The following is a 25,487-nucleotide window of genomic DNA, read 5'->3' as shown; positions in this document are numbered from 1 at the left end:
TGACCGCAGACAGGACAGGTACTGCTGCATCAATTGAAAGTGACAGGAGACAACATTTGTCCAGTATGGTTACAAACTATTTTTCATCCCTTATCGATGTTCTCCCTCAACCGTCATTCCCATTTGATTACTGGGCATCCAAATTAGACACCTGGCCAGAATTGGCAGAATATGCATTGCAGGAGCTTGCTTGCCCGGCATCTAGTGTCCTATCAGAAAGAGTATTCAGTGCTGCAGGTTCAATATTAACCGAAAAAAGGACTCGTCTGGCTACCCAAAATGTTGATGATCTAGCATTCATTAAAATGAACCACAACTGGATTTCGAATTCTTTTGCCCCACCTTGCCCGGCCGACACCTAGCTTTCCTATGAAAAGCTCTTGCCTGTGGACTACTGTGAATTACTTTTCTAATGTCTAATTTGCTGCAGCTGATTGTCCAGCATACGACATGTTTACACCTCCCTAAATGGCCAAACTCCCCACACGGGGCCGTGGTATCGCGACTTGGCGCAAGCACCCGTGAGAGTGCTGTTTGTCTGAAGAGGTGGGTGTGCCCGCTTTTGGTCGACGGCACTGCCACTGGGTCCCTCATAGTACAATAAAATGTCTCTGGCGGTGGTGGTGCGCACCCAACGTCAGACACACTGTTGTAACATGAGGGGCCCTGGGCCTGTACCGCCGGCCAAAAGAGAGTTCACCCACCCCCAGGTCAAACATTGCTCTACCACTTCCACAGTTATCTCTTACACTTCCACCAATGTTTAGTCTATGCGCTGACATCCTTCCATTCCTGCCACTGACAATACCATTGTGTTGACATGTATGATGGTACTTAACATAGTCAGGGGCAGTGTCCTCTATTTACCACAGTAAATACTTTGCGCTAAATTAGTAGGTCTGAAACTACGCAGAGGATCCCACCCCTGTACCTAATGATTGCACCCTTTAGTGTTTTCGTTTTGTTTTAATGCGAGACATTCACATTTATTTATTGTTTTGGACTACTAACTGGCAGACACTCATTACAATCGGCCTCCGCTGACCAGACCACTGCTGCCCGTGTACCCCTGGAACCAATTTTAAATTGCCTACAGCCAGCCCAATTTAATTATGTTAGGCCTTCGAAGCCTGTCTGCGGCCCGTTCTTTCAACTACTACTACACTGACCTGTCTACTGCTGCCCTTGTACCCCTGGAACCAATTTTAAATTGCCTACAGCCAGCCCATTTTATTATGTTAGGCCTTCGAAGCCTGTCTGCGGTCCCTCCTTCCACAAGCCTCCACTGACCTGTCTACTGCTGCCCGTGTACCCCTGGAACCAATCATAAAGTGCCTACAGCCTGTCAAATTTTATTATGTTAGGCCTTCGAAGCCTGTCTGCGGTCCCTCCTTCCACTAGGCCTCCACTGACCAGACCACTGCTGCCCGTGTACCCCTGGAACCAATTTTAAATTGCCTACAGCCAGCCCATTTTATTATGTTAGGCCTTCGAAGCCTGTCTGCGGTCCCTCCTTCCACAAGCCTCCACTGACCTGTCTACTGCTGCCCGTGTACCCCTGGAACCAATCATAAAGTGCCTACAGCCTGTCCAATTTTATTATGTTAGGCCTTCGAAGCCTGTCTGCGGTCCCTCCTTCCACTAGGCCTCCACTGACCAGACCACTGCTGCCCGTGTACCCCTGGAACCAATTTTAAATTGCCTACAGCCAGCCCATTTTATTATGTTAGGCCTTCGAAGCCTGTCTGCGGTCCCTCCTTCCACTAGGCCTCCACTGACCAGACCACTGCTGCCCGTGTACCCCTGGAACCAATTATAAATTGCCTACAGCCAGCCCATTTTATTATGTTAGGGCTTCGAAGCCTGTCTGCGGCTCCTCCTTCCACTAGGCCTCCACTGACCAGACCACTGCTGCCCGTGTACCCCTGGAACCAATTATAAAGTGCCTACAGCCTGTCCAATTTAATTATGTTAGGCCTTCGAAGCCTGTCTGCGGCCCGTTCTTTCAACTACTACTACACTGACCTGTCTACTGCTGCCCGTGTACCCCTGGAACCAATTTTAAATTGCCTACAGCCAGCCCATTTTATTATGTTAGGCCTTCGAAGCCTGTCTGCGGTCCCTCCCTCCACTAGGCCTCCACTGACCAGACCACTGCTGCCCGTGTACCCCTGGAACCAATTTTAAATTGCCTACAGCCAGCCCAATTTTATTATGTTAGGCCTTCGAAGCCTGTCTGCGGTCCCTCCTTCCACTAGGCCTCCACTGACCAGACCACTGCTGCCCGTGTACCCCTGGAACCAATTATAAAGTGCCTACAGCCTGTCTAATTTTATTATGTTAGGCCTTCGAAGCCTGTCTGCGGTCCCTCCTTCCACTAGGCCTCCACTGACCAGACCACTGCTGCCCGTGTACCCCTGGAACCAATCATAAATTGCCTACAGCCAGCCCATTTTATTATGTTAGGCCTTCGAAGCCTGTCTGCGGCCCGTTCTTTCAACTACTACTACACTGACCTGTCTACTGCTGCCCGTGTACCCCTGGAACCAATTTTAAATTGCCTACAGCCAGCCCATTTTATTATGTTAGGCTTCGAAGCCTGTCTGCGGTCCCTCCTTCCACTAGGCTTCCACTGACCTGTCTACTGCTGCCCGTGTACCCCTGGAACCAATTTTAAATTGCCTACAGCCAGCCCAATTTTATTATGTTAGGCCTTCGAAGCCTGTCTGCGGCCCGTTCTTTCTACTACTACTACACTGTCCAGTCTACTGCTGCCTGTGTACCCCTGGAACCTATTTAAAAGTGCCTACAGTCCAATATTTTTTTGTTAGGCCTTCGAAGCCTGTCTGCGGCCCGTTCTTTCTACTACTCCTACACTGACCAGACCACTGCTGCCCGTGTACCCCTGGAACCTATTTTTTATTGCATAGAGCATCCTTTTTTTAATAGTAGGCGTACAAAGTCTGTCTGCGGTCCACTATTGAAATTGTCCTCCACTGCCCAGAGCAATGCTGCCTGTGTACCCCTGTAACCTTTTTTAAGCTGCAGTGAGCCACATTTTTGGTTTAAGGCCTACTACCTGTGTCTGTCTGCGCCACTCAATTCAGCTGTGTTCCTTTGAAAAAAGCTGAGCGTCATTAGTCTTGTTTTCAGCCTCTAGGAATTTTAAAACTGCATTGGGGCTACAACTTTGGTAGGGCCTACTAACGGTGTCTGCCGCCACAAGGTGTGCCCCAGGTTTCGTCCACATTGCTTCGATCTTCCTACTCTCGTTTAGTAATTGGTGAAAACTACACTGCATAAGGCGTACAAATTGGGTATGGGGTGTAGAGACGGTGTGTTCCACTCCAAGGTGTTCCCCAGGTTTCGTCCACATTGCTTCGGTCTTCCGACTCTCGTTTAGTAGTTGTAGAAAAGTACACTGCATTAGGCCTACAAATTGGGTATGGGGTGTAGAGACGGTGTGTTTCACTCCAAGGTGTTCCCCAGGTTTCCTCGCCATTGCTTCGATCTTAATGCTCTCGTTTAGTAGTTGTTGGAAACTACACTGCATTAGGCCTACAAATTGGGTATGGGGTGTAGAGAGACGGTGTGGTCCACTCCAAGGTGTTCCCCAGGTTTCCTGTCCATTGCTTCGATCTTCTGGCTCTCGTTTAGTAGTTGTTGGAAACTACACTGCATTAGGCCTACAAATTAAGTATGGGGTGTAGAGACGGTGTGTTCCACTCCAAGGTGTTCTCCAGGTTGCCTTTCCTGAGCTTCTATCTTCAGGCTCTCGTTTAGTAGTTGTTGGAAACTACACTGCATTAGGCCTACAAATTGAGTATGGGGTGTAGAGAGACGGTGTGTTCCACTCCAAGGTGTTCCCCAGGTTTCCTCTCCATTGCTTCGATCTTCTGGCTCTCGTTTAGTAGTTGTTGGAAACTACACTGCATTAGGCCTACACATTTGGTATGGGGTGTAGAGAGACGGTGTGTTCAACTCCAAGGTGTTCCCCAGGTTTCCTCTCCATTGCTTCAATTTTAATGCTCTCGTTTAGTAGTTGTTGGAAACTACACTGCATTAGGCCTACACATTTGGTATGGGGTGTAGAGAGACGGTGTGTTCCACTCCAAGGTGTTCTCCAGGTTGCCTTTCCTGAGCTTCTATCTTCAGGCTCTCGTTTAGTAGTTGTTGGAAACTACACTGCATTAGGCCTACAAATTGGGTATGGGGTATAGAGACGGTGTGTTCCACTCCAAGGTGTTCCCCAGGTTTCCTCTCCATTGCTTCGATCTTCCGACTCTCATTTAGTAGTTGTTGGAAACTACACTGCATTAGGCATACAAATTGGGTATGGGGTGTAGAGACGGTGTGTTCCACTCCAAGGTGTTCCCCAGGTTTCGTCTACATTGCTTCGGTCTTCCGACTCTCGTTTAGTAGTTGTTGAAAACTACACTGCATTAGGCCTACAAATTGGGTATGGGGTGTAGAGACGGTGTGTTCCACTCCAAGGTGTTCCCCAGGTTTCCTCTCCATTGCTTCGGTCTTCCGACTCTCGTTTAGTAGTTGTTGAAAACTACACTGCATTAGGCCTACAAATTGGGTATGGGGTGTAGAGAGACGGTGTGTTCCACTCCAAGGTGTTCCCCAGGTTTCCTCGCCATTGCTTCGGTCTAACGACTCTCGTTTAGTAGTTGTTTGAAACTACACTGCATTAGGCCTACAAATTGGGTATGGGGTGTAGAGAGACGGTGTGTTCCACTCCAAGGTGTTCTCCAGGTTGCCTTTCATGAGCTTCTATCTTCAGGCTCTCGTTTAGTAGTTGTTGGAAACTACACTGCATTAGGCCTACAAATTGGGTATGGGGTATAGAGACGGTGTGTTCCACTCCAAGGTGCTCCCCAGGTTTCCTCTCCATTGCTTCGATCTTCCGACTCTCGTTTAGTAGTTGTTGGAAACTACACTGCATTAGGCATACAAATTGGGTATGGCGTGTAGAGACGGTGTGTTCCACTCCAAGGTGTTCCCCAGGTTTCGTCTACATTGCTTCGGTCTTCCGACTCTCGTTTAGTAGTTGTTGAAAACTACACTGCATTAGGCCTACAAATTGGGTATGGGGTGTAGAGACGGTGTGTTCCACTCCAAGGTGTTCCCCAGGTTTCCTCTCCATTGCTTCGGTCTTCCGACTCTCGTTTAGTAGTTGTTGAAAACTACACTGCATTAGGCCTACAAATTGGGTATGGGGTGTAGAGAGACGGTGTGTTCCACTCCAAGGTGTTCCCCAGGTTTCCTCTCCATTGCTTCAATTTTAATGCTCTCGTTTAGTAGTTGTTGGAAACTACACTGCATTAGGCCTACACATTTGGTATGGGGTGTAGAGAGACGGTGTGTTCCACTCCAAGGTGTTCTCCAGGTTGCCTTTCCTGAGCTTCTATCTTCAGGCTCTCGTTTAGTAGTTGTTGGAAACTACACTGCATTAGGCCTACAAATTGGGTATGGGGTATAGAGACGGTGTGTTCCACTCCAAGGTGTTCCCCAGGTTTCCTCTCCATTGCTTCGATCTTCCGACTCTCATTTAGTAGTTGTTGGAAACTACACTGCATTAGGCATACAAATTGGGTATGGGGTGTAGAGACGGTGTGTTCCACTCCAAGGTGTTCCCCAGGTTTCGTCTACATTGCTTCGGTCTTCCGACTCTCGTTTAGTAGTTGTTGAAAACTACACTGCATTAGGCCTACAAATTGGGTATGGGGTGTAGAGACGGTGTGTTCCACTCCAAGGTGTTCCCCAGGTTTCCTCTCCATTGCTTCGGTCTTCCGACTCTCGTTTAGTAGTTGTTGAAAACTACACTGCATTAGGCCTACAAATTGGGTATGGGGTGTAGAGAGACGGTGTGTTCCACTCCAAGGTGTTCCCCAGGTTTCCTCGCCATTGCTTCGGTCTAACGACTCTCGTTTAGTAGTTGTTTGAAACTACACTGCATTAGGCCTACAAATTGGGTATGGGGTGTAGAGAGACGGTGTGTTCCACTCCAAGGTGTTCTCCAGGTTGCCTTTCATGAGCTTCTATCTTCAGGCTCTCGTTTAGTAGTTGTTGGAAACTACACTGCATTAGGCCTACAAATTGGGTATGGGGTATAGAGACGGTGTGTTCCACTCCAAGGTGCTCCCCAGGTTTCCTCTCCATTGCTTCGATCTTCCGACTCTCGTTTAGTAGTTGTTGGAAACTACACTGCATTAGGCATACAAATTGGGTATGGCGTGTAGAGACGGTGTGTTCCACTCCAAGGTGTTCCCCAGGTTTCGTCTACATTGCTTCGGTCTTCCGACTCTCGTTTAGTAGTTGTTGAAAACTACACTGCATTAGGCCTACAAATTGGGTATGGGGTGTAGAGACGGTGTGTTCCACTCCAAGGTGTTCCCCAGGTTTCCTCTCCATTGCTTCGGTCTTCCGACTCTCGTTTAGTAGTTGTTGAAAACTACACTGCATTAGGCCTACAAATTGGGTATGGGGTGTAGAGAGACGGTGTGTTCCACTCCAAGGTGTTCCCCAGGTTTCCTCTCCATTGCTTCGATCTTCTGGCTCTCGTTTAGTAGTTGTTTGAAACTACACTGCATTAGGCCTACAAATTGGGTATGGGGTGTAGAGACGGTGTGTTCCACTCCAAGGTGTTCTCCAGGTTGCCTTTCCTGAGCTTCTATCTTCAGGCTCTCGTTTAGTAGTTGTTGGAAACTACACTGCGTTAGGCCTACAAATTGGGTATGGGGTGTAGAGAGACGGTGTGTTCAACTCCAAGGTGTTCCCCAGGTTTCCTCTCCATTGCTTCAATCTTAATGCTCTCGTTTAGTAGTTGTTGGAAACTACACTGCATTAGGCCTACAAATTGGGTATGGGGTGTAGAGACGGTGTGTTCCACTCCAAGGTGTTCTCCAGGTTGCCTTTCCTGAGCTTCTATCTTCAGGCTCTCGTTTAGTAGTTGTTGGAAACTACACTGCATTAGGCCTACAAATTGGGTATGGGGTGTAGAGACGGTGTGTTCCACTCCAAGGTGTTCTCCAGGTTGCCTTTCCTGAGCTTCTATCTTCAGGCTCTTGTTAAATAGTGGTTAAATGGAACAACTGCATTTGGCGTACTAGTTGGTTTGGGGCCTACTAACAGTGTCTGCCGCTTCTTGCTGTTCTCCTGGTTTCCTGTCCTGAAATTCCATTTTCAGGCTCTCGTTAAGTAGTTGTTAATGTTAGACTGCATTTGGCCTACTAGTTGGGTTGGGGCCTACTATCGGTGTCTGCCACTCCTTGCTGTTCTCCTCCACTGAACAAAGCTGTGCCGCCTGTTTACTACGGTTGCCAATTTTGAACTGCATTTCGACTACTTACTGATTTGTGCCTACTCTCTGTGTCAGCCTCTCATTCCAGTTGTCCTCCACTGCAATGCCCCCTGGTTAGTCCTGTGTTACCAATTTTGAACTGCATTTAGCCAACTTTATTCTTTGGGCCTATATCTGTGTTTCCTCGTCATCCTGCCCATTGCCCAGCCAGTGATAGATGAGTCTGCTGGTACATTGACCCATAACGCAACATTCCCCGTGCACGCTACACAGCAAGATTGTGACCCTGCTGAAAGTCAGGTTCCTCTTCCCGCATACCATACCACCTTACACGGGGACAAAGAGGAAGGTGCAGATGAAAGTGCAGGTTCCTTCATCAGGTGGGGGGAGGAATACTAGTTGGCGACGTCACTGGCACAGGGCCTCTCATAGTACGCAAAAATGTTGCTGCCGGTGGGAGGCGCCCCCGCCGTGCAAACACACCGCTGTACTTTGAGGGGCCCTGTGCCAGTGCCAATGCCAACGAGTGGGCCCCCCCTGCTTGCTCAGGATCACAGCACTTGCAAAGTTGAAATACTTACCTCTCCCTGCTCCACTGCCGTGACGTGTTCCAGATTTCCTGGGCCCACTAATTACTTGAACCAGCCCTACCCCCCACAACTTTAGCCAAATGACCCCCAATTTCAAATGCCTTCCCATTATTATAAGGTAAATTACGATTGACAAGCTTCTGTAACAAGAATGGATGTTTTTGCCATTAAAATGGGCAGTGTAGGTGTTTTCCTGGCCTCCACTCACTGCCGACTATGCTCCCCCATTGACTTGCATTGGGTTTCGTGTTTCGGGCGATACCCGACTTCTCGCGATAATCGGCCGATTCCACTCGACTCGACTTCTAAGATAGTCGGGTTTCGCGAAACACGGCTCGACTCTAAAAAGGTCAAGGTCGCTCAACCCTAGACACCACATGTGCCTCACAAAATTTTATACCATTGAGTTGTGAAGAGAGAATAAATTATATTTTTACAACTAAAATGTTGTTCTAGCCCCAAGTTTTTAAGTTTTCTAAGGGCTAATAGGAATTTTTTTACAACAAAATGAGGTCCATTTTTTCCTGAGTGCACCAATACCTTACATGTAAAAGGGAAAAGTATAATGTCTGATAATCCAAATTAGTATTAAACAAGAAAACAAAAAATTACAAATAACTTTATATAAAAAAACTAGGATTAAAAACTAACACAACGCCCAAACCCCTTGTGGTGGGAGTGGGTCAATAAAAACCTGGCCCAATAGATAAATAAAGGGCAAAGGGTGGGAGTAAATAAATCAAGTGTAAGTTCTACGCATCCCTAAGATGCTCCCTGCCTATCTGCGGAGGTTGGCACCCTCTTGGATGCAATATGGCGCCCCCGCTCCTCGACGGCTAACCCTGTAAGCCCTATGGGTCCCTATACCCACGTGGGAATACTGTGGCACTACCAATGCTATCAGATAACCCACACACTAGAGGTACCTTCACACATAACGATATTGTTAACGATATCGTTGCTTTTTGTGACGTAGCAACGATATCGTTAATGAAATCGTTATGTGTGACAGCGACCAACGATCAGGCCCCTGCTGGGAAATCGTTGGTCGCTGAATAAAATCTAGACCTTTCTTTCGTCGCTGGATCTCCCGCTGACATCGCTGGATCGGCGTGTGTGACACCGATCCAGCGATGTCTTCACTGGTAACCAGGGTAAACATCGGGTAACTAAGCGCAGGGCCGCGCTTAGTAACCCGATGTTTACCCTGGTTACCATCCTAAAAGTAAAAAAAAACAAACAGTACATACTTACCTACCGCTGTCTGTCCCCGGCGCTGTGCTCTGCACTCCTCCTGTACTGGCTGTGAACGTCGGTCAGCCGGAAAGCAGAGCGGTGACGTCACCGCTCTGCTTTCCGACCGCTGTGCTCACAGCCAGTACAGGAAGAGTGCAGAGCACAGTGCTGGAGGACATACAGCTGTAGGTAAGTATGTAGTGTTTGTTTTTTTTTACTTTTAGGATGGTAACCAGGGTAAACATCGGGTTACTAAGCGCGGCCCTGCGCTTAGTTACCCGATGTTTACCCTGGTTACCGGCATCGTTGGTCGCTGGAGAGCTGTCTGTGTGACAGCTCTCCAGCGACCAAACAGCGACGCTGCAGCGATCCGGATCGTTGTCGGTATCGCTGCAGCGTCGCTTAATGTGAAGGGGCCTTAAGGCCCAAAGAATGATGGTAAACACAACAAACCGATGCCAAATGGTAATTCACCAAAAATAACAACTCAGCCCACATGGGCTTATCTGACCGTACACCGCCTAATATATACCGCCTACACTTAGGGCTAGTACACCCTGCAGAGTCCCTAGCCAGACGTCCCTGCCTACCAGCGGAGTTTGGCACCCTCTTGAACGCAAATGGCGCCCCCGCTCCTCGACGGCTATCCCTGTTAACCCTTACCGAATCCCTACAAGAGTTGGGGATCCTGTATATGGGTGGTGCCTATAGGAGCTAACCTAGTGAGCCATAGTAGCGGACCCCTATAATTCGGTCAGACCATTAAAAATAATAAAGACTATTAGATGGGGGTGCCATAATCATCCTCCACTCTGTGTAATAGTTGCTACTAAGCCTTGCTAGCCACTAGGTATACCCTGGTCTTTGCTGGTTGAATTGGTTTCTAATAGTCTTTATTATTTTTAATGGTCTGACCGAATTATAGGGGTCCGCCGTATAAGCCGACCCGAGTATAAGCCGACCCCCCTAATTTTGCCACAAAAACCTGGGAAAACTTAATGACTCGAGTATAAGCCTAGGGCGGAAAATGCAGCAGCTACCGGTAAATTTCAAAAGTAAAAATAGATACCAATAAAAGTAAAATTAATTGAGACATCAGTAGGTTAAGTGTTTTTGAATATCCATATTGAATCAGGAGCCCCATATAATGCTGCATAAAGGGTAATAAGGGCCTCATAAGAAGCTCCATAGATATATTTGCCCTATATAGTGCTGCACAAGCGTTATGGCCCCATAAGATGCTCCGTACAGTCACTTGCCCCATATAGTGCTGCACAAGTGTTATGGCCCCATACAAATGCTCCGCACAGTCACTTGCCCCTTATAATGCTGCACAAGTGTTATGGCCCCTTAAGATGCTCCGCACAGCCACTTGCCCCTTATAATGCTGCACAAGTATGGCCCCATAAGATGCTCCACACAGCCACTTTCCCCTTATAATGCTGCACAAGTATGGCCCCATAAGATGCTCCGCACAGCCACTTGCCCCTTATAATGCTGCACAAGTATGGCCCCATAAGATCCTCCGCACAGCCACTTGCCCCTTATAATGCTGCACAAGTATGGCCCCATAAGATGCTCTGCACAGCCACTTGCCCCTTATAATGCTGCACAAGTATGGCCCCATAAGATGCTCCGCACAGTCACTTGTCCCTTATAATGCTGCACAAGTATGGCCCCATAAGATGCTCCACACAGCCACTTGCCCCTTATAATGCTGCACAAGTATGGCCCCATAAGATGCTCCGCACAGCCACTTGCCCCTTATAATGCTGCACAAGTATGGCCCCATAAGATGCTCTGCACAGTCACTTGCCCCTTATAATGCTGCACAAGTATGGCCCCATAAGATGCTCCGCACAGCCACTTGCCCCTTATAATGCTGCACAAGTATGGCCCCATAAGATGCTCTGCACAGTCACTTGCCCCTTATAATGCTGCACAAGTATGGCCCCATAAGATGCTCCGCACAGCCACTTGCCCCTTATAATGCTGCACAAGTATGGCCCCATAAGATGCTCTGCACAGTCACTTGCCCCTTATAATGCTGCACAAGTATGGCCCCATAAGATGCTCTGCACAGCCACTTGCCCCTTATAGTGCTGCACAAGTGTTATGGCCCCATAAGATGCTCCGCACAGCCACTTGCCCCATTTGCCTTTGCTGCCATAATAAAAAAATCACAGTCACCTCTCTTCGCTCAGGACCCCGGCACTTTTACCTGCTCCTCGTGCGGCTCCGTCTTTGGCACTGACGTTCAGCAGAGGGCGCGCACTGACTACGTCACCGCGCCCTCTCACCTGAGCGTCACTGCTGAAGACAGAGCGACACCCGGACCGAGGAGCAGGTGATTATCGTGCAGCGCTGCGCTCCCCCTCCCCGGCGCTGCATCTTCTTCCTGTATTGAGCGGGCAGCGTTACCGCTCATATACAGTAATGAATATGCGGCTCCACCTCTATGGGGGGTGGAGCCGCATATTCATTTCTGTAATGAGCGGTGCCATGTGACTGCTCAGTACAGGAAGAAGCTGCAGCGCTAGAAGAAGCAGGGACGTCCAGGGACCGCACCGGGAGCAGGTAAGTATAATTACACAACCCCCGCTCCCCCTCCCGTGCCGACCCCTGGGTATGACTCGAGTATAAGCCGAGAGGGGGACTTTCAGCCCAAATAAATGGGCTGAAAATCTCGGCTTATACTCGAGTATATACGGTACATGTTTACCACCAAAAATTTGTTTTAGCCCCAGATTTTACATTTTCACGCAAGAAGTTGGTAAAAATGGCACCAAAATTTGTCTCACAATTTCTACTGAACGTGGCAATACCTCATATGTGGCTGTACAGAACTACTTGGCCATACGGAGAGACTCGGGAGGGACAGAGAGCTATTTGCCTTCTGGAGCACATATTTTCCTATAATAGTTTGCGGACTCCCCTACAGAGCCCCTAATTGCTAAAAGAGCAGAATCCCCCCTCAGATGACCTCATTTTGGAAATTAACTTCCCAAATGGGTATATCTACAGGTGTAGTGATGATTTTAACTCCATGGGTGTTATCCAGAAACAAGAAGCAATTAATGTTACTGAATGAAAATTTCAAACTGCCGTTGTAATGACCAGTGCGTTGCAGTCACCAGTATGCTATACCCAGCTCATGCTTTTGGAGACATACACCCACAAGTTACGCAGGTTCTCATCACTTCAGAAATGTTAAACATGTGGACGTTGTGGAGCTCAGAAAGGAAGAGGGCATTTGAATTTGGGCGCACAGAATTTGCTGAATTTCTTTGAGGGGCGAGGAGCCATTTTGCTTTTCCAGAGCCTTTGTACAATCAGTAACGTGGAAACCCCCTATATTTCCGTGAACATATGATGGACCTGAGTGGGGACTTGCTTTTTTTTATGGATTGAGTTGAAGCTTTTATTGGAAACATTTTACATAACATTTAGAAACATATTTATACTGCACTCTACGCTGAGCACTTACTTTGGAGTTTCTATCTAAATCTCCTAGTCACGTGATTCAGATGAAACCCCCCTCCCTAAAATGACGAACACTGCCGTATCACGTGTTTCAGAGATTTACACAGAAACCCCAGTGTAAGCTCTCAGCAAAAAAAAGTGCAGGATAAATGTGTGCCATGCCTTACTACAATCTTTGAGATGCAAAATGAACAAAACAACAGGTGAAGAATTGGTTTTATGTGTTTTTTACGCCGTTCTTCATACGGTATAAGTGATTAGGCAACTTTATTATTCAGGTCAGTGCTGTCACGCACTGAAAAACGTTTTTTAATGCAAAAGCTAGTTTTTGCATCACCATATTTGGAGAGCTATCATTTTTCCATATTTCGGCCCACAGAGTCATGTGAGGGCTTGTTTTTTGTAGGACGAGTTTGATGTTTTTATTGGTATAATTTTGAGATTCATTACTTTTTTTTTGCTTGCTATTCTGATGTTTCTGAGGCAGAATGAACAAAAACAAGCAATTCAGGAATTGTTTTTTGGGGAGGGGTGTTGGTTAATGTCGTCCCGCGTGTGGTAAAATTGATAAGGCAGTTTAATTAATTCTTTGGGATTACATTGATACTATATATATATATATATATATATATATATATATATATTATACTATATATTATACTATTTGTAAGCATAACGCCCAGGCCCATAACCCCTACTGGGGAGTGGGCAACACCTCATATAACAGTTATATCATATCAGGAACACAGATATTAAGCTGTGATCCAAGAAGTGCCACTGAAATACATTTTTTTATATATAAAACCAAATCCTTTTATTTAACACTTAAAATACAAAACACACATATATATAAACATAAACAAGATGCCTCAAAAAACAACCCATATTACGGTCAGCAAACATAAGGATACTAGAGCCTGGTAAATATAATTAAAGTGTGGACATTAAGTCATGTAATCAGTCTGTAAACCTCTGAAAGACTATAAATATCTTAGAGCCATCACTAAATAAAGGCCGTGTGGGCCAAAACCACACTATATATCGCACTACTGGAGACTAGAGCAATAATAACCGCTTCTATGTGCAACACCTCTGGTCTAAGCCATATGGTTATAATGTAATACGCGGTATGTCCCGTCTCCCATACATATTACCTGCTCCGTGCCTTCTCCTAAAATGCTCTGCGCAGTGGCGTGCTGTGTCCGAAAAACCCCGACGCGCGTTTCGCGTGATGCTTCTTCCTGGGGGTGTATATTATACTATATTTTTTTTTCATGTTTTGGCACTTTTACACAATAAAAACTTTTTTATAGAAAAAATAAATATATTTTGCATCGCTTTATTCTGAGAGCTATAACTTTTTTTATTTTTACGCTAATGGAGCTGTATGATGGCTTGTTTTTTGCGAGATAAGATGATGTTTTTAGTAGTACCATGTTTATATTCATTTTTTTATTACATTTTATTCCACTTTTTGTTCGGCGGTATGATATTAAAGCATTGTTTTTTGCCTTGTTTTTTATTTTTTTATGGTGTTCACTAAAGCTGCTAACTAGTGGGACAGTTTCATAGGTCGGGTTGTTCTGGACATGGCGATATGGATACAATATATTTAGATTTTTATTTTTTTTATGTACCGTATATATATTTTTTAAACATTCTTTTTTTTACTTTTTTTTTACATTTTTACTTTGTCCCTTTATGGGACTTTCATTTTTTGCAGGCTGATCACTTGTATAGCATGGGGATGCAGCAGCACCCTGGCACTGAGTGCCGGGTGTCCGGCGATCGCGCATGCACAGCTTTTGTGCACAAAATCACCCAGACTTATCCATACATCCCAGGTCAATAAGGCCCAGGTCACATGGACATTCATTTTTTGCAGGCTGATCACTTGTATAACATGGGAATGCAGCAGCATCCCTATGCTATGCAAACTCCCAGGTCAGGTCACATCCCAGGTCAGTAAGTCCCAGGTCACAGGGACATATGGATACGTCTCGGGTGGGAAAGGGGTTGAAGCTTAACTGCTGTTCTAATTTTTATTTAATAAATCAATAGTACAACTGAAAATAACCAACTTTATAATATATGTTATCAGAGAGATTTGCTTCTTTCTCTGACAAAATTAATTAGATTATTCTGTTTTCTTTGCTCTATGTAGAAACAGGAAGTTGCTTGTCCCTACATTTATCATTCCCCTCTTCAACTCCTGACCCAGTTGCTCTGCTCCTCCTCCTGCCATAGACATTTGCAGTGACTCATGACTTGTGCAGAGAAAATTGACCTCCTGTTTCTAAATATAGCTTAGAAGGATTCAGCTAGTCAGTTTTTAATCAAGTGATATATACCTAATGGAAAAAAGAAGAATTTACTGGGTAGAAAGGTAAAATGAGCAATTGTATGTACACAGTGCTGTACAATATGATGACTGCAGTATATTAAGAGTATACAAATTTTTTTCAACAATAAGTTTTTATTGAAACATTTTCAAATTTACAAATGATGCAATAACTAAGGTATCATTACAAACTGTAAATTCAACATGTGCATAAAAAGCGTGTAAGCAAGTAACACGTAGTTCTTTGATCAAACAACTACAAGTGGTAAGGGGGAGATGGAGTAAGGCACAAAAGGGGGAAAGAGGAAAAGGGAGGGGGGGGAGGCCCGAGGATGAGATTGCATTGTGTACAGTAGTTATGAAGAGTTATTCTGAATCAGACAGTTCATGGTTAGTTAGGTAAAGTGCAGGTACCGCAAAGGGAGTGTGGTTGGTGTATTCCGCCCAGGGAAGCCATACTCTTTCAAATTTACCAACTTTGTCCATGAGAATAGCCGACAGTTTCTCATTAATCATATACCAGGAGAGGCGAGACTTGACTGCGGAAAAATCTATAGCTGTTTTTTTCCAGGTCAAAGCTATTGTTTGCTTGGTTGCTAGAAATATAAATGATATAAGAGCCTGGGTGTGTTTGGGAATGTTGGGGATGCGTTTATTGAGCAGGGCCTCCCAAGGGTTCTTTCTGAGGTTTATATTTGTGACCGAGAAAACTAAATGGTAAACTCTGATCCACAGTCTCCTAACAGTCTGGCATAGCCACCAGATATGGAACATGTCTCCAGTAGAGTTGCATCCTCTGAAGCAATTTGGGGGGTAGTTGGCCACTGCCTTAGCTACTCTCGCTGGGGTCAGGTACCAACGGGTTAATACTTTATAGTTAGTTTCTAACATAAGGGTATTTAGGATTCCTCCAGTTGAGGAGGATCAAATTTGGGACCATTCGGAGTCAGTCAGGGTAGATCCAATATCGGACTCCCATCGAGATGTATATTTTAAACAATTTCTATGTGAGGGGGAGTTGAATTGCGAATAGAGGAGAGATATAGTACCTGAGGCGTGGGGGTTTTGGCGGCATCTTTGTTCAAATGGAGTGAAAGAGTATGGGGGATCAGAATTCTTCAGTAAAGAGCTGATAAAGTTCTTAAGTTGCAAATATCGAAATACCTCTCCGGGGGGGAAACTGTATTTTTCTCTAAGGGTTGGGAATGGGATAATCCCCTCTACATTGAAGAGGTGGTGGACTTTAGTTATCCCCGCTTCAACCCACTTATAGAAGTATCTTAGGGGACCCATACCTGGGGGAAATAGAACATTGCCCCAAATTGGGGCGAGAGGCAAGAAGGGTGAGATTAATTGTGAGGAGTACTTGTGGGAGTCCCAGATTGCAAGGGAATGCTTTATTATGGGGTTTGAAATATGTTTACGTTGGGTTGGGAGAATCCATAGTATTGTGTCTAGAGTGTCGGGTTGTAGCTCTGCGGCTTCTAGAGAAAGCCATAATGGGGGTTCGGTGTAGGCATGATACAGGGTCAGTTGGCCTAATTGAGCTGTGCGATAGTATTTAGAGAGGTTGGGAACTCCCAGACCTCCTTTTAGGCGATGTCGGTAGAGAGTAGCTTTGTTAACCCTGGGGAGACCTCCCCTCCAAACAAAGGCATCTATTGCTCTTTGGGCCATTTTAAGGAAGTGCGATGGGATGGGGATTGGTAGGACACGAAATAAGTAAAGTAGCTTGGGAAGGAGAGACATTTTAAGGGCTCGCACACGGCCTAACCATGAAAGATGCAATTTCTCCCAAGACTGTAGCAAAAGGCGAAGTTTTCGAAACATGGGGGGATAGTTGGCCGTATAGAGAGAGTCTAGGTTAGCCGTCAGTTTCACTCCCAAATAGTCCAAGTGTTTAGTAACCCACTGGAAAGGAAAGTCGTTTTGGAGAATTGTTATAGTTGATTGTGGGAGGAATATATTCATAGCGTAGGATTTGGTGGTGTTTATTTGCAGGCCGGATAATGCTCCAAAGTTTTGTAAGGCTTGGAGAAGGGCCGGTAAAGACTTCTGGGGGGACGATAAAAGGAGCAGGATGTCGTCTGCAAACATGAGTAGCTTGTGTGGGACCACCGCTACCTCTACCCCTTGTATGTTGGAGTTGAGGCGTAGTTGGATGGCTAGTGGTTCGAGCGCTAGAAGAAACAGTAGGGGTGAGAGAGGGCAACCCTGTTGGGTGCCTCTGCTGATTGGAAAAAGCGTAGAGGAAAAGCCACTATAGCGCACATAGGCGGAAGGGAAACTATAGAGTAGTTGTTGGAAACTACACTGCATTAGGCCTACAAATTGGGTATGGGGTGTAGAGAGACGGTGTGTTCCACTCCAAGGTGTTCCCCAGGTTTCCTCTCCATTGCTTCGATCTTCTGGCTCTCGTTTAGTAGTTGTTGGAAACTACACTGCATTAGGCTAGGGTCACATTGCGTTAGTGCAATCCGTTTAGCGCTAGCGCTAGCGGATTGCGCTAACGCAATGTTTTCTATGGGGCTGCGGTCGGGGTCGCGGTAACGTCCCCGCTCTCGCAGATCCCCGATCTGCGAGAGCGGGAAACGGACCGCGGGCGCGCCTCGGACGCTGCAAGCAGCGTCCGCGGCGCGCCAGGAATCACCGGCGCGTCGCTAGCGCGTGCCGAACATGGCACGCGCTAGTGAAGCGCGTTCCCATTGCCTTCAATGGGCGCGTTAACGGCTGCGTTGCACGGCGTTAATTTCGCCGTGCAACGCTGTCCGTTTAACGCGGTCCCATAACGCAATGGGAACCCAGCCTTAGGCCTACACATTTGGTATGGGGTGTAGAGAGACGGTGTGTTCAACTCCAAGGTGTTCCCCAGGTTTCCTCTCCATTGCTTCAATCTTAATGCTCTCGTTTAGTAGTTGTTGGAAACTAAACTGCATTAGGCCTACAAATTGGGTATGGGGTGTAGAGACGGTGTGTTCCACTCCAAGGTGTTCTCCAGGTTGCCTTTCCTGAGCTTCTATTTTCAGGCTCTCGTTTAGTAGTTGTTGGAAACTACACTGCATTAGGCCTACACATTTGGTATGGGGTGTAGAGAGACGGTGTGTTCAACTCCAAGGTATTCCCCAGGTTTCCTCTCCATTGCTTCAATCTTAATGCTCTCGTTTAGTAGTTGTTGGAAACTACACTGCATTAGGCCTACAAATTGGGTATGGGGTGTAGAGACGGTGTGTTCCACTCCAAAGTGTTCTCCAGGTTGCCTTTCCTGAGCTTCTATCTTCAGGCTCTTGTTAAATAGTGGTTAAATGGAACAACTGCATTTGGCGTACTAGTTGGTTTGGGGCCTACTAACAGTGTCTGCCGCTCCTTGCTGTTCTCCTGGTTTCCTGTCCTGAAATTCCATTTTCAGGCTCTCGTTAAGTAGTTGTTAATGTTAGACTGCATTTGGCCTACTAGTTGGGTTGGGGCCTACTATCGGTGTCTGCCACTCCTTGCTGTTCTCCTCCACTGAACAAAGCTGTGCCGCCTGTTTACTACGGTTGCCAATTTTGAAATGCATTTCGACTACTTACTGATTTGGGCCTACTCTCTGTGTCAGCCTCTCATTCCAGTTGTCCTCCACTGCAATGCCCCCTGGTTAGTCCTGTGTTACCAATTTTGAACTGCATTTAGCCAACTTTATTCTTTGGGCCTATATCTGTGTTTCCTCGTCATCCTGCCCATTGCCCAGCCAGTGATAGATGAGTCTGCTGGTACATTGACCCATAACGCAACATTCCCCGTGCACGCTACACAGCAAGATTGTGACCCTGCTGAAAGTCAGGTTCCTCTTCCCGCATACCATACCACCTTACACGGGGACAAAGAGGAAGGTGCAGATGAAAGTGCAGGTTCCTTCATCAGGTGGGGGGAGGAATACTAGTTGACGACGTCACTGGCACAGGGCCTCTCATAGTACGCAAAAGTGTTGCTGCCGGTGGGAGGCGCCCCCGCCGTGCAAACACACCGCTGTACTTTGAGGGGCCCTGTGCGTGTTCTGAAATTAGTTCTAATAGTTGAGAGAAAAAGGCAGCCTGATGAGTATTAGGGGCATAGTAGGAGACAAAGGTCACCAATTCGTCCGTTATAGTGCCCGTCACCATAATATAGCGGCCTTCCTTATCAACTACTGAAGATTTAAAAACAAACGGGACAGATTTCTTGAAACAGATAGCTACGCCTTTGGTTTTGTTTGGGGCATTAGCGGAGTAAAAGAGCGGGTAAGAGGCGGACAAGAATCTAGGACAGGATTTAGTTGAGAAGTGCGTCTCCTGGAGGAGACATACTACATCTGCCTGCTGGGATCTATAATAGCGGAAAGCCTTGGTGCGTTTGTGTGGGGAGTTGAGTCCCCTCATGTTGTGCAATAAGATTGTGAGTGGCATTGTGGGAGGTTGGGAGGTAAGCTTGTGGTAATTATTACTTGCGGTATATCAATGGGGGTGGAGGACATCTTATAGAATGGACTTGATGAGTAGTGTAAGCTCGGGCAGGTAGTTGGGTTAGGGGATGAGATAGATTGGAAAGTGCCTGTGGTGTAGGTGGGGTAAAAAGGCTTGTTAAGGGGAAAGGAGGAACTGTAATATTGGCTAAGCACTATGTGCTGAGCAGCAGTGTGCGAGGACACTGTGGGGTCGTTGGGGTCTGCTAGGGGCAGCGCGTGAGAGAAAATTGTATGCGGTCGTAACGGGGTACTGGAGTAAATGGGTAATAACGACGAGCTGGGGGTCTGATTCTGCTATCCTGGGGATATTCAATGATGGCCTATCTTGTCAACTTATTATAGTTGCTAGTAAACGGGGGGCATAGATCTGATAACAAAACATAACAACTATGCCTAAAAATATAGCTAGCTAAGGCCATGGTGTAACTTTAAATACAGTTTAAACATTACAGCAAGGTAGGATATCTGTAACCTTTCGCTAAAGCTAACAGTTAACAGATAAAAAGAAGAAGAAACAACACTGTATTAACTAGTGGATTGAACATATTCACTTGACTGTGGTGAAGATCAGGTCCGGCGATAAGTTCAATTTAGTCCAATGTCCCAGCCGGGGTGAAGGAAGCAGTAGTTTCCGGCAGGGGAATGTTGAAGTTGTGCAGGAGCGTCTATGGAGATAAACTAAGAAAACACATATAACCAAATTATCCTAGAACTGTGGAGTATCTGACAGGATAGCCAGTAGGGCATCAGGGGCCCAGAATAGAGCCAGCGGTTGTTAAGCTTGTCACGGGGGGTCAGGCGGAGCTCGCGGACGGGATCGGCGGCTCTCAGGCCGAGGCTGAGAGGGGGCAAGCGGAGAAGATGAAGCGAAATCCATGAGCTGTAATTTGGCCAAGCAACGGCTCTCTCCCTCGGGGGAGAGAACCGTGTGGATCATATCGTGATGAGAGAATATCAATCTAAAGGGGAATCCCCAGCGATATTTGATATTGTTGGATCGCAGTACCTCCAAGTACGGCTTCATGGCTCGACATTTGGCGATAGTAGTGGGGGCCAAATCTGAGAACAGCTCGTACGAGTGGCCCTGGAATGTTAGCGGTGCAGATTTTCTAGCCGCCTGCAGGAGCTGCTCTTTAGTTTTGTAAAAGTGCATTTTAAGAATGATGTCTCTCGGTGGGCCATCTGGCTTGCGCCTACTCAGGGCTCTATGGATGCGGTCCATTTCTAGGCGCTCAATGGAGATTCCCGGTAGGAGTTCTTGAAACAGGGCAGTTGCGGTGGATTGTAGATCAGTGACAGTTTCTGGTATACCTCTGATCCTGATATTGCTTCTACGGTCTCAGTTTTCAAAGTCCTCTAGCTTGCTGTTGAGGGTGTGGATCTCGTCATGTAGCATCTCGATGTCTTTTTCATGGGTTGCTAGGTTTGCAATGGTCGAGTCCATTTTGTCTTCAAGGTCAGAGGTAGGGGAACCGAGTTCTCTGATTTCTTTGGTTAGGTCCTTAGTCAATTTGTCTGACATCTTGAGCAGTTCAGAATGTAAAATAGATTGGAACTGCGACAGTAGAGCCGATTGATCCGGTGTAGGGGTGTTAGGGGTCTTGGTTGTAGAGGCCGGGATCATCTCAGATTCTGCTCCGTCGGGTATAGAAGAGTTAGATGACTCTGACTGTGAGAACGGACCGGAAGACATGTCAGCCTCCAGGTCTGTTAATACGGCAAACCTGTTGGTGGGTTGTTTTGAAGTGGTTCTGCGCGCTTTAGGCATGAGGGCAATTAGAGTATGGGTGGGAGTAAAACCCCGTGATATTTTTCCCCCGTATTAAGAAAGCTAAGGTCTAAGACAGGACATATTGCGCAGTGACCCCTAGCAGATGCGCGAGGGTTCGGTTAAGGCATTGCAACAATCTTTATGTTATTCCGTATACTAAGTCTAATTAGATTGTGCCAGTGGAGATTGGCTCGAGTTAATAAGTAGCAGGTCTGGAGGCCGGCAGAGCCAGAAGCTGTCCACAGGGGCCGGGAAGGGAACCACGATGGTGACAGTCCGTCACGGGCTGTGCGTATCTAGCCGAGGAGGACAGCAACCCCCCTGTGTTCAAGGCTCGGACCCCTCACTGATGGCCCAGGTGGGGGAATATAACATGAGGTGACCTCTCACCTCTTCAGTCCGGCGTCGGGAGGTCCTCTGTCCACCGGAGGGCTTCGGGTTTCCCGCAGCAGAGCGGTGGAGCAATTGTGCTCGGGCGTGCAGCTTCAGGGGATCAGTGCACAGCGTCTGTGGGGCCACAATTAATGGCGGCGCGTCCCTCACTCGTCCTTCAAGCAGCCGGCCAACAGCATGGGCCGTGCGCCCCCTAGCGGCCACAGCCTCTGCCGCGAGGCCCAGGCGTCGGGAGAAGCCCAGGGGATCAGCAGACGGCACAACGCGGCGGCAGTTCCGGGGCAGCCGGCGCGGGTGAGTACCGCCGTTTGTCTCTTCAGCGGCGCAAATCGAGACGCACGCTGCCACCTTTATGGCCCAGGGGGAGGATGGACAACACGTGGGCCCGCGGCGTCCGCCGCAACTCATCGCCTGGCGGCCCCCGCTCTCACTCGGCGACGTCCCGACCCCGGCAGCAGGGATCCTCCGGTTCCGGGATGGTGGGGGTGGACGGACTTCCCTGCCCGTTGACGTCCGGGTCGTCCCGCTAGTACAGGGAGGTGAAGGGAGCTCTCCGGCCGGAAGCCGGCCGCGCTGGCGTCTCACAGGCTTCAGGCCTGACTGTAGGCCTCGGACTGGTGCTGCGGTTCCAGACCGCTTTTTTTCACATCCGCGGCCAGATATTGCGACCGTGGCCCGGGGGCTATATGTTGCTGCCCTTATTCCCTCTGGATGGGTGTCCGAATTATATTAAAGCGGGTGGATTACCTTAGCAGTCCAGGGAGCTCAGGGAAGCACGTCTTGCTTCTTTGGCAGCTGGCCACCCCCCCCCAAGAGTATACAAAGTTTGATGGGAGGAGAAGGGGTGCTTCTTTAACATGAAAATTCTCAGAATGCACTACTTTAATCCGTACTCTGGATTGAACTTGCTCATCATAAGTCAATGGGTGTGCAAACTAATTGATTATATATGGGTTACCATCTGTATGTAATGCGTTTTTCACAGATTGCTTGTGAAGGAAGCGAGTTCAGCTTCAATCCATAAAATCAAATCGTTTTATTTCATGATTAAAATAGATGTGACAACACTAAAATAGGCCATACCGCATTTAGGAACGCAGCAGTCGTTCGAAAGTGTCCGGTTTCACCTCTTTGCACCAATTATCCCCAATCATGCCTATGCATAGGCATATTTTAATGTTGCCATATGCATTTTAATTATAAAATAAAGGATTTGATTTAATGGATCGTAGTGAGCCCACCTTCATTCACAAACAATACCAACGTCTGGCAGAGACGAGATTCCGGGCTTCTCCACATCAGAAGCTTACCTGGTTTCATTCAAGGATGAGCTAATTTTTTTTCTTTGTTTTTGACAAAATCTGCATTTTTATTAAATTTTTCATGTAAAAACTAGATGTCATACGATTGACAATACAGATGAAAAATTGTCTCTTATTTCCGAATAAAAAATGGACAATTTTGTATAAACTTTACTCACTGAATCCAGCCTTACAGTTATTTTCTGTATATGATTTTGTATATGATCCACTACTGGCTTTGTCCTCAAATACCGAATCAAAACATACAAGCGTTGGGCATTGATCCAGGGAACTAGTCTGATTGCCGTATGTGGAGTCGGGAAGGAAATTTTTTCCCCAATGTGGAGCTTACTCTTTGCCACATGGGGTTTTTTTTGCCTTCCTCTGGATCAACATGTTAGGGCATGTTAGGTTAGGCTATGGGTTGAACTAGATGGACTTAAAGTCTTCCTTCAACCTTAATAACTATGTAACTATGTAAATACTTCCTAAACTAGCCTACCCCTGTATCTACTGTGTCATTTTCTTATGTCAGAAGATTCACAGGCTTAGGCCGGAGTCACACTTGCGAGTGCACGAGTCTCTCGCACCAATACCCGGCACTGCCACCGGCACTCAGGACCGGAGCGTTCAGCTGCATGTATTTCTATGTATCTGAACACTCCGGTCCCGAGTGCCGGCGGCAGTGCCGGGTATTGATGTGAGACTCATGTGAGTTTCTCGCATTGCACTTGCAAGTGTGACTCCGGCCTTAGTAATCATTTCTTGTAATTTATCCCATCTTCCTAAGCAAGGTGTCTGTAATTAAAGGGGTAGTATACTTTTGGAAACATTTTTTGTTCTTAAATGCATGTATTTTTGCCTAAAAAACATTTTTGTAATTATGTTTCATTATAATTGTTGCCTTTTTAGCCTTTGTGTTGCATTATCTATTCCTGGCTGTGGAATGGGTTAACTGAATATCCATCAGTGAGCTGGTTCAGACAGTGTAACAGCAACGTTTGTAACTTTTTATTTGTAGATTTTTTTTCTTGGCTCCTCCCAGTTGATTTTAGGACTATATACCTTATCAAAGTTAAATGGGTCGGAAAACAAAAAGTGTACAAATGCAAAATATTGCAAAATGTTTTAATGAAATAGGGTTTCAAAATGACTTTTCGCCTCAAATACTGGTTTTAAAGGGAATCTGTCACCCCAAAGTTCGCCTATAAGCTAAGGCCACCGCCATTAGAGGCTTATCTACAGCATTCTTTAATACTGTAGATAAGCCCCCAATGTAACTTGAAAGAGAAGAAAAATAAGTTAGATTATACTCACCCAGGGGCGGTCCCGGTGCCGTCCGGTCCGATGGGCTTCGCCGGTCCGATGGGCTTCGCAGGTCCGGCACCTCCCATCTTCATACGATGACGTCCTCTTCTTTGCTTCCTGCCGTGGCTCCGGCGCAGGCGTACTTTGCCCTGTTGAGGGCAGCGTAAAGTACTGCAGTGCCGAGGCGCTGGGCCTCTCTGACCTTTCCCGGCGCTTGCGCACTGCAGTACTTTGCTCTGCCCTCAACAGGACTGACAAAGTATGCCTGCACAGGAGCCGCAGCGGGAAGCAAAGAAGTGGACGTCATCATATGAAGATGGGAGGCGCCGGACCGTGACGCCCATTGGACCGTACCACAGCGGGTCCGCCCCTGGGTGAGTATAATCTAACTTATTTTTCTTCTCTTTCAGGTTACATCGGGGGCTTATCTACAGCATTACCGAATGCTGTCGATAAGCCCCTGATGGCGGTGGCCTTAGCTTATAGGCAAATTTTTGAGGTGACAGATTCCCTTTAAAAAAAAAAATTAATTAAATTAAATAAAAATTCAACACTATTGCGCTTCACATCCACACATACCACAGCTTGGTGGTGTATGTACATTGATCTTGGAAACATTTTACAATTTCAACGCTTCTTCATAAAGAAGATGTCAAAATGCTAATCCAAATAGTTCTTCTGCACGGTGGCGCAGTGGTTAGCACAGCAGCCTCGCAGCGCTGGAGTCCTGGGTTCAAACCCCACCAAGGACAACATCTGCAAAGAGTTTGTATGTTCTCTCTGTGTTTGCGTGGGTTTCCTCCGGGTACTCCGGTTTCCTCCCACATTCCAAAGACATACTGATAGGGAATTTAGATTGTGAGCCCCATCGGGGACAGCGATGATAATGTGTGCAAACTGTAAAGCGCTGCGGAATATGTTAGCGCTATATAAAAATAAAGATTATTATCCATCTTTACTACTTGACCAAATTTTTGTGGCTTCAGGGAATGGCACGTCTACAGTCATCACAAACTTTGCAATTTGACTACTCCTTTTCTCTTTTTCTGCCTTGAATACTATACCTCTGTGAAAGTCTGTTTACCTCCCATAGTAAAAATCATACGCTTTACATATAAGGTCCTATCCACACGTGATTTTTCGAATCTTTTCATCACATCACCTGATCATCCTATGAGTCTTAGGCTATGGTCAGATTGCATTTTAGCTTACGGTTTGTGGCTCAGTTGGAGCTTGGTTCTGAAACTTTGGAAAATAAGATTTGAACATAAGTTT

At 46.7% G+C, this 25,487-nt stretch overlaps 1 protein-coding gene across 2 annotated transcripts in view; it reads left to right on the top strand.

Annotated features, from left to right (window-relative positions):
• The window catches only part of LOC138637993 (major facilitator superfamily domain-containing protein 8-like), a 184,133-nt gene that overhangs the window by 81,357 nt on the left and 77,289 nt on the right, over positions 1-25,487 (top strand). The gene's annotated exons all lie outside the window — the stretch shown is intronic.

The sequence above is a fragment of the Ranitomeya imitator genome, chromosome 5, assembly GCF_032444005.1.
Source record: "Ranitomeya imitator isolate aRanImi1 chromosome 5, aRanImi1.pri, whole genome shotgun sequence".
NCBI lineage: Eukaryota > Metazoa > Chordata > Amphibia > Anura > Dendrobatidae > Ranitomeya > Ranitomeya imitator.
The sequence above is the reverse complement of the archived record's forward strand: the minus strand, read 5'-3'. Positions and strand labels throughout refer to the sequence as shown.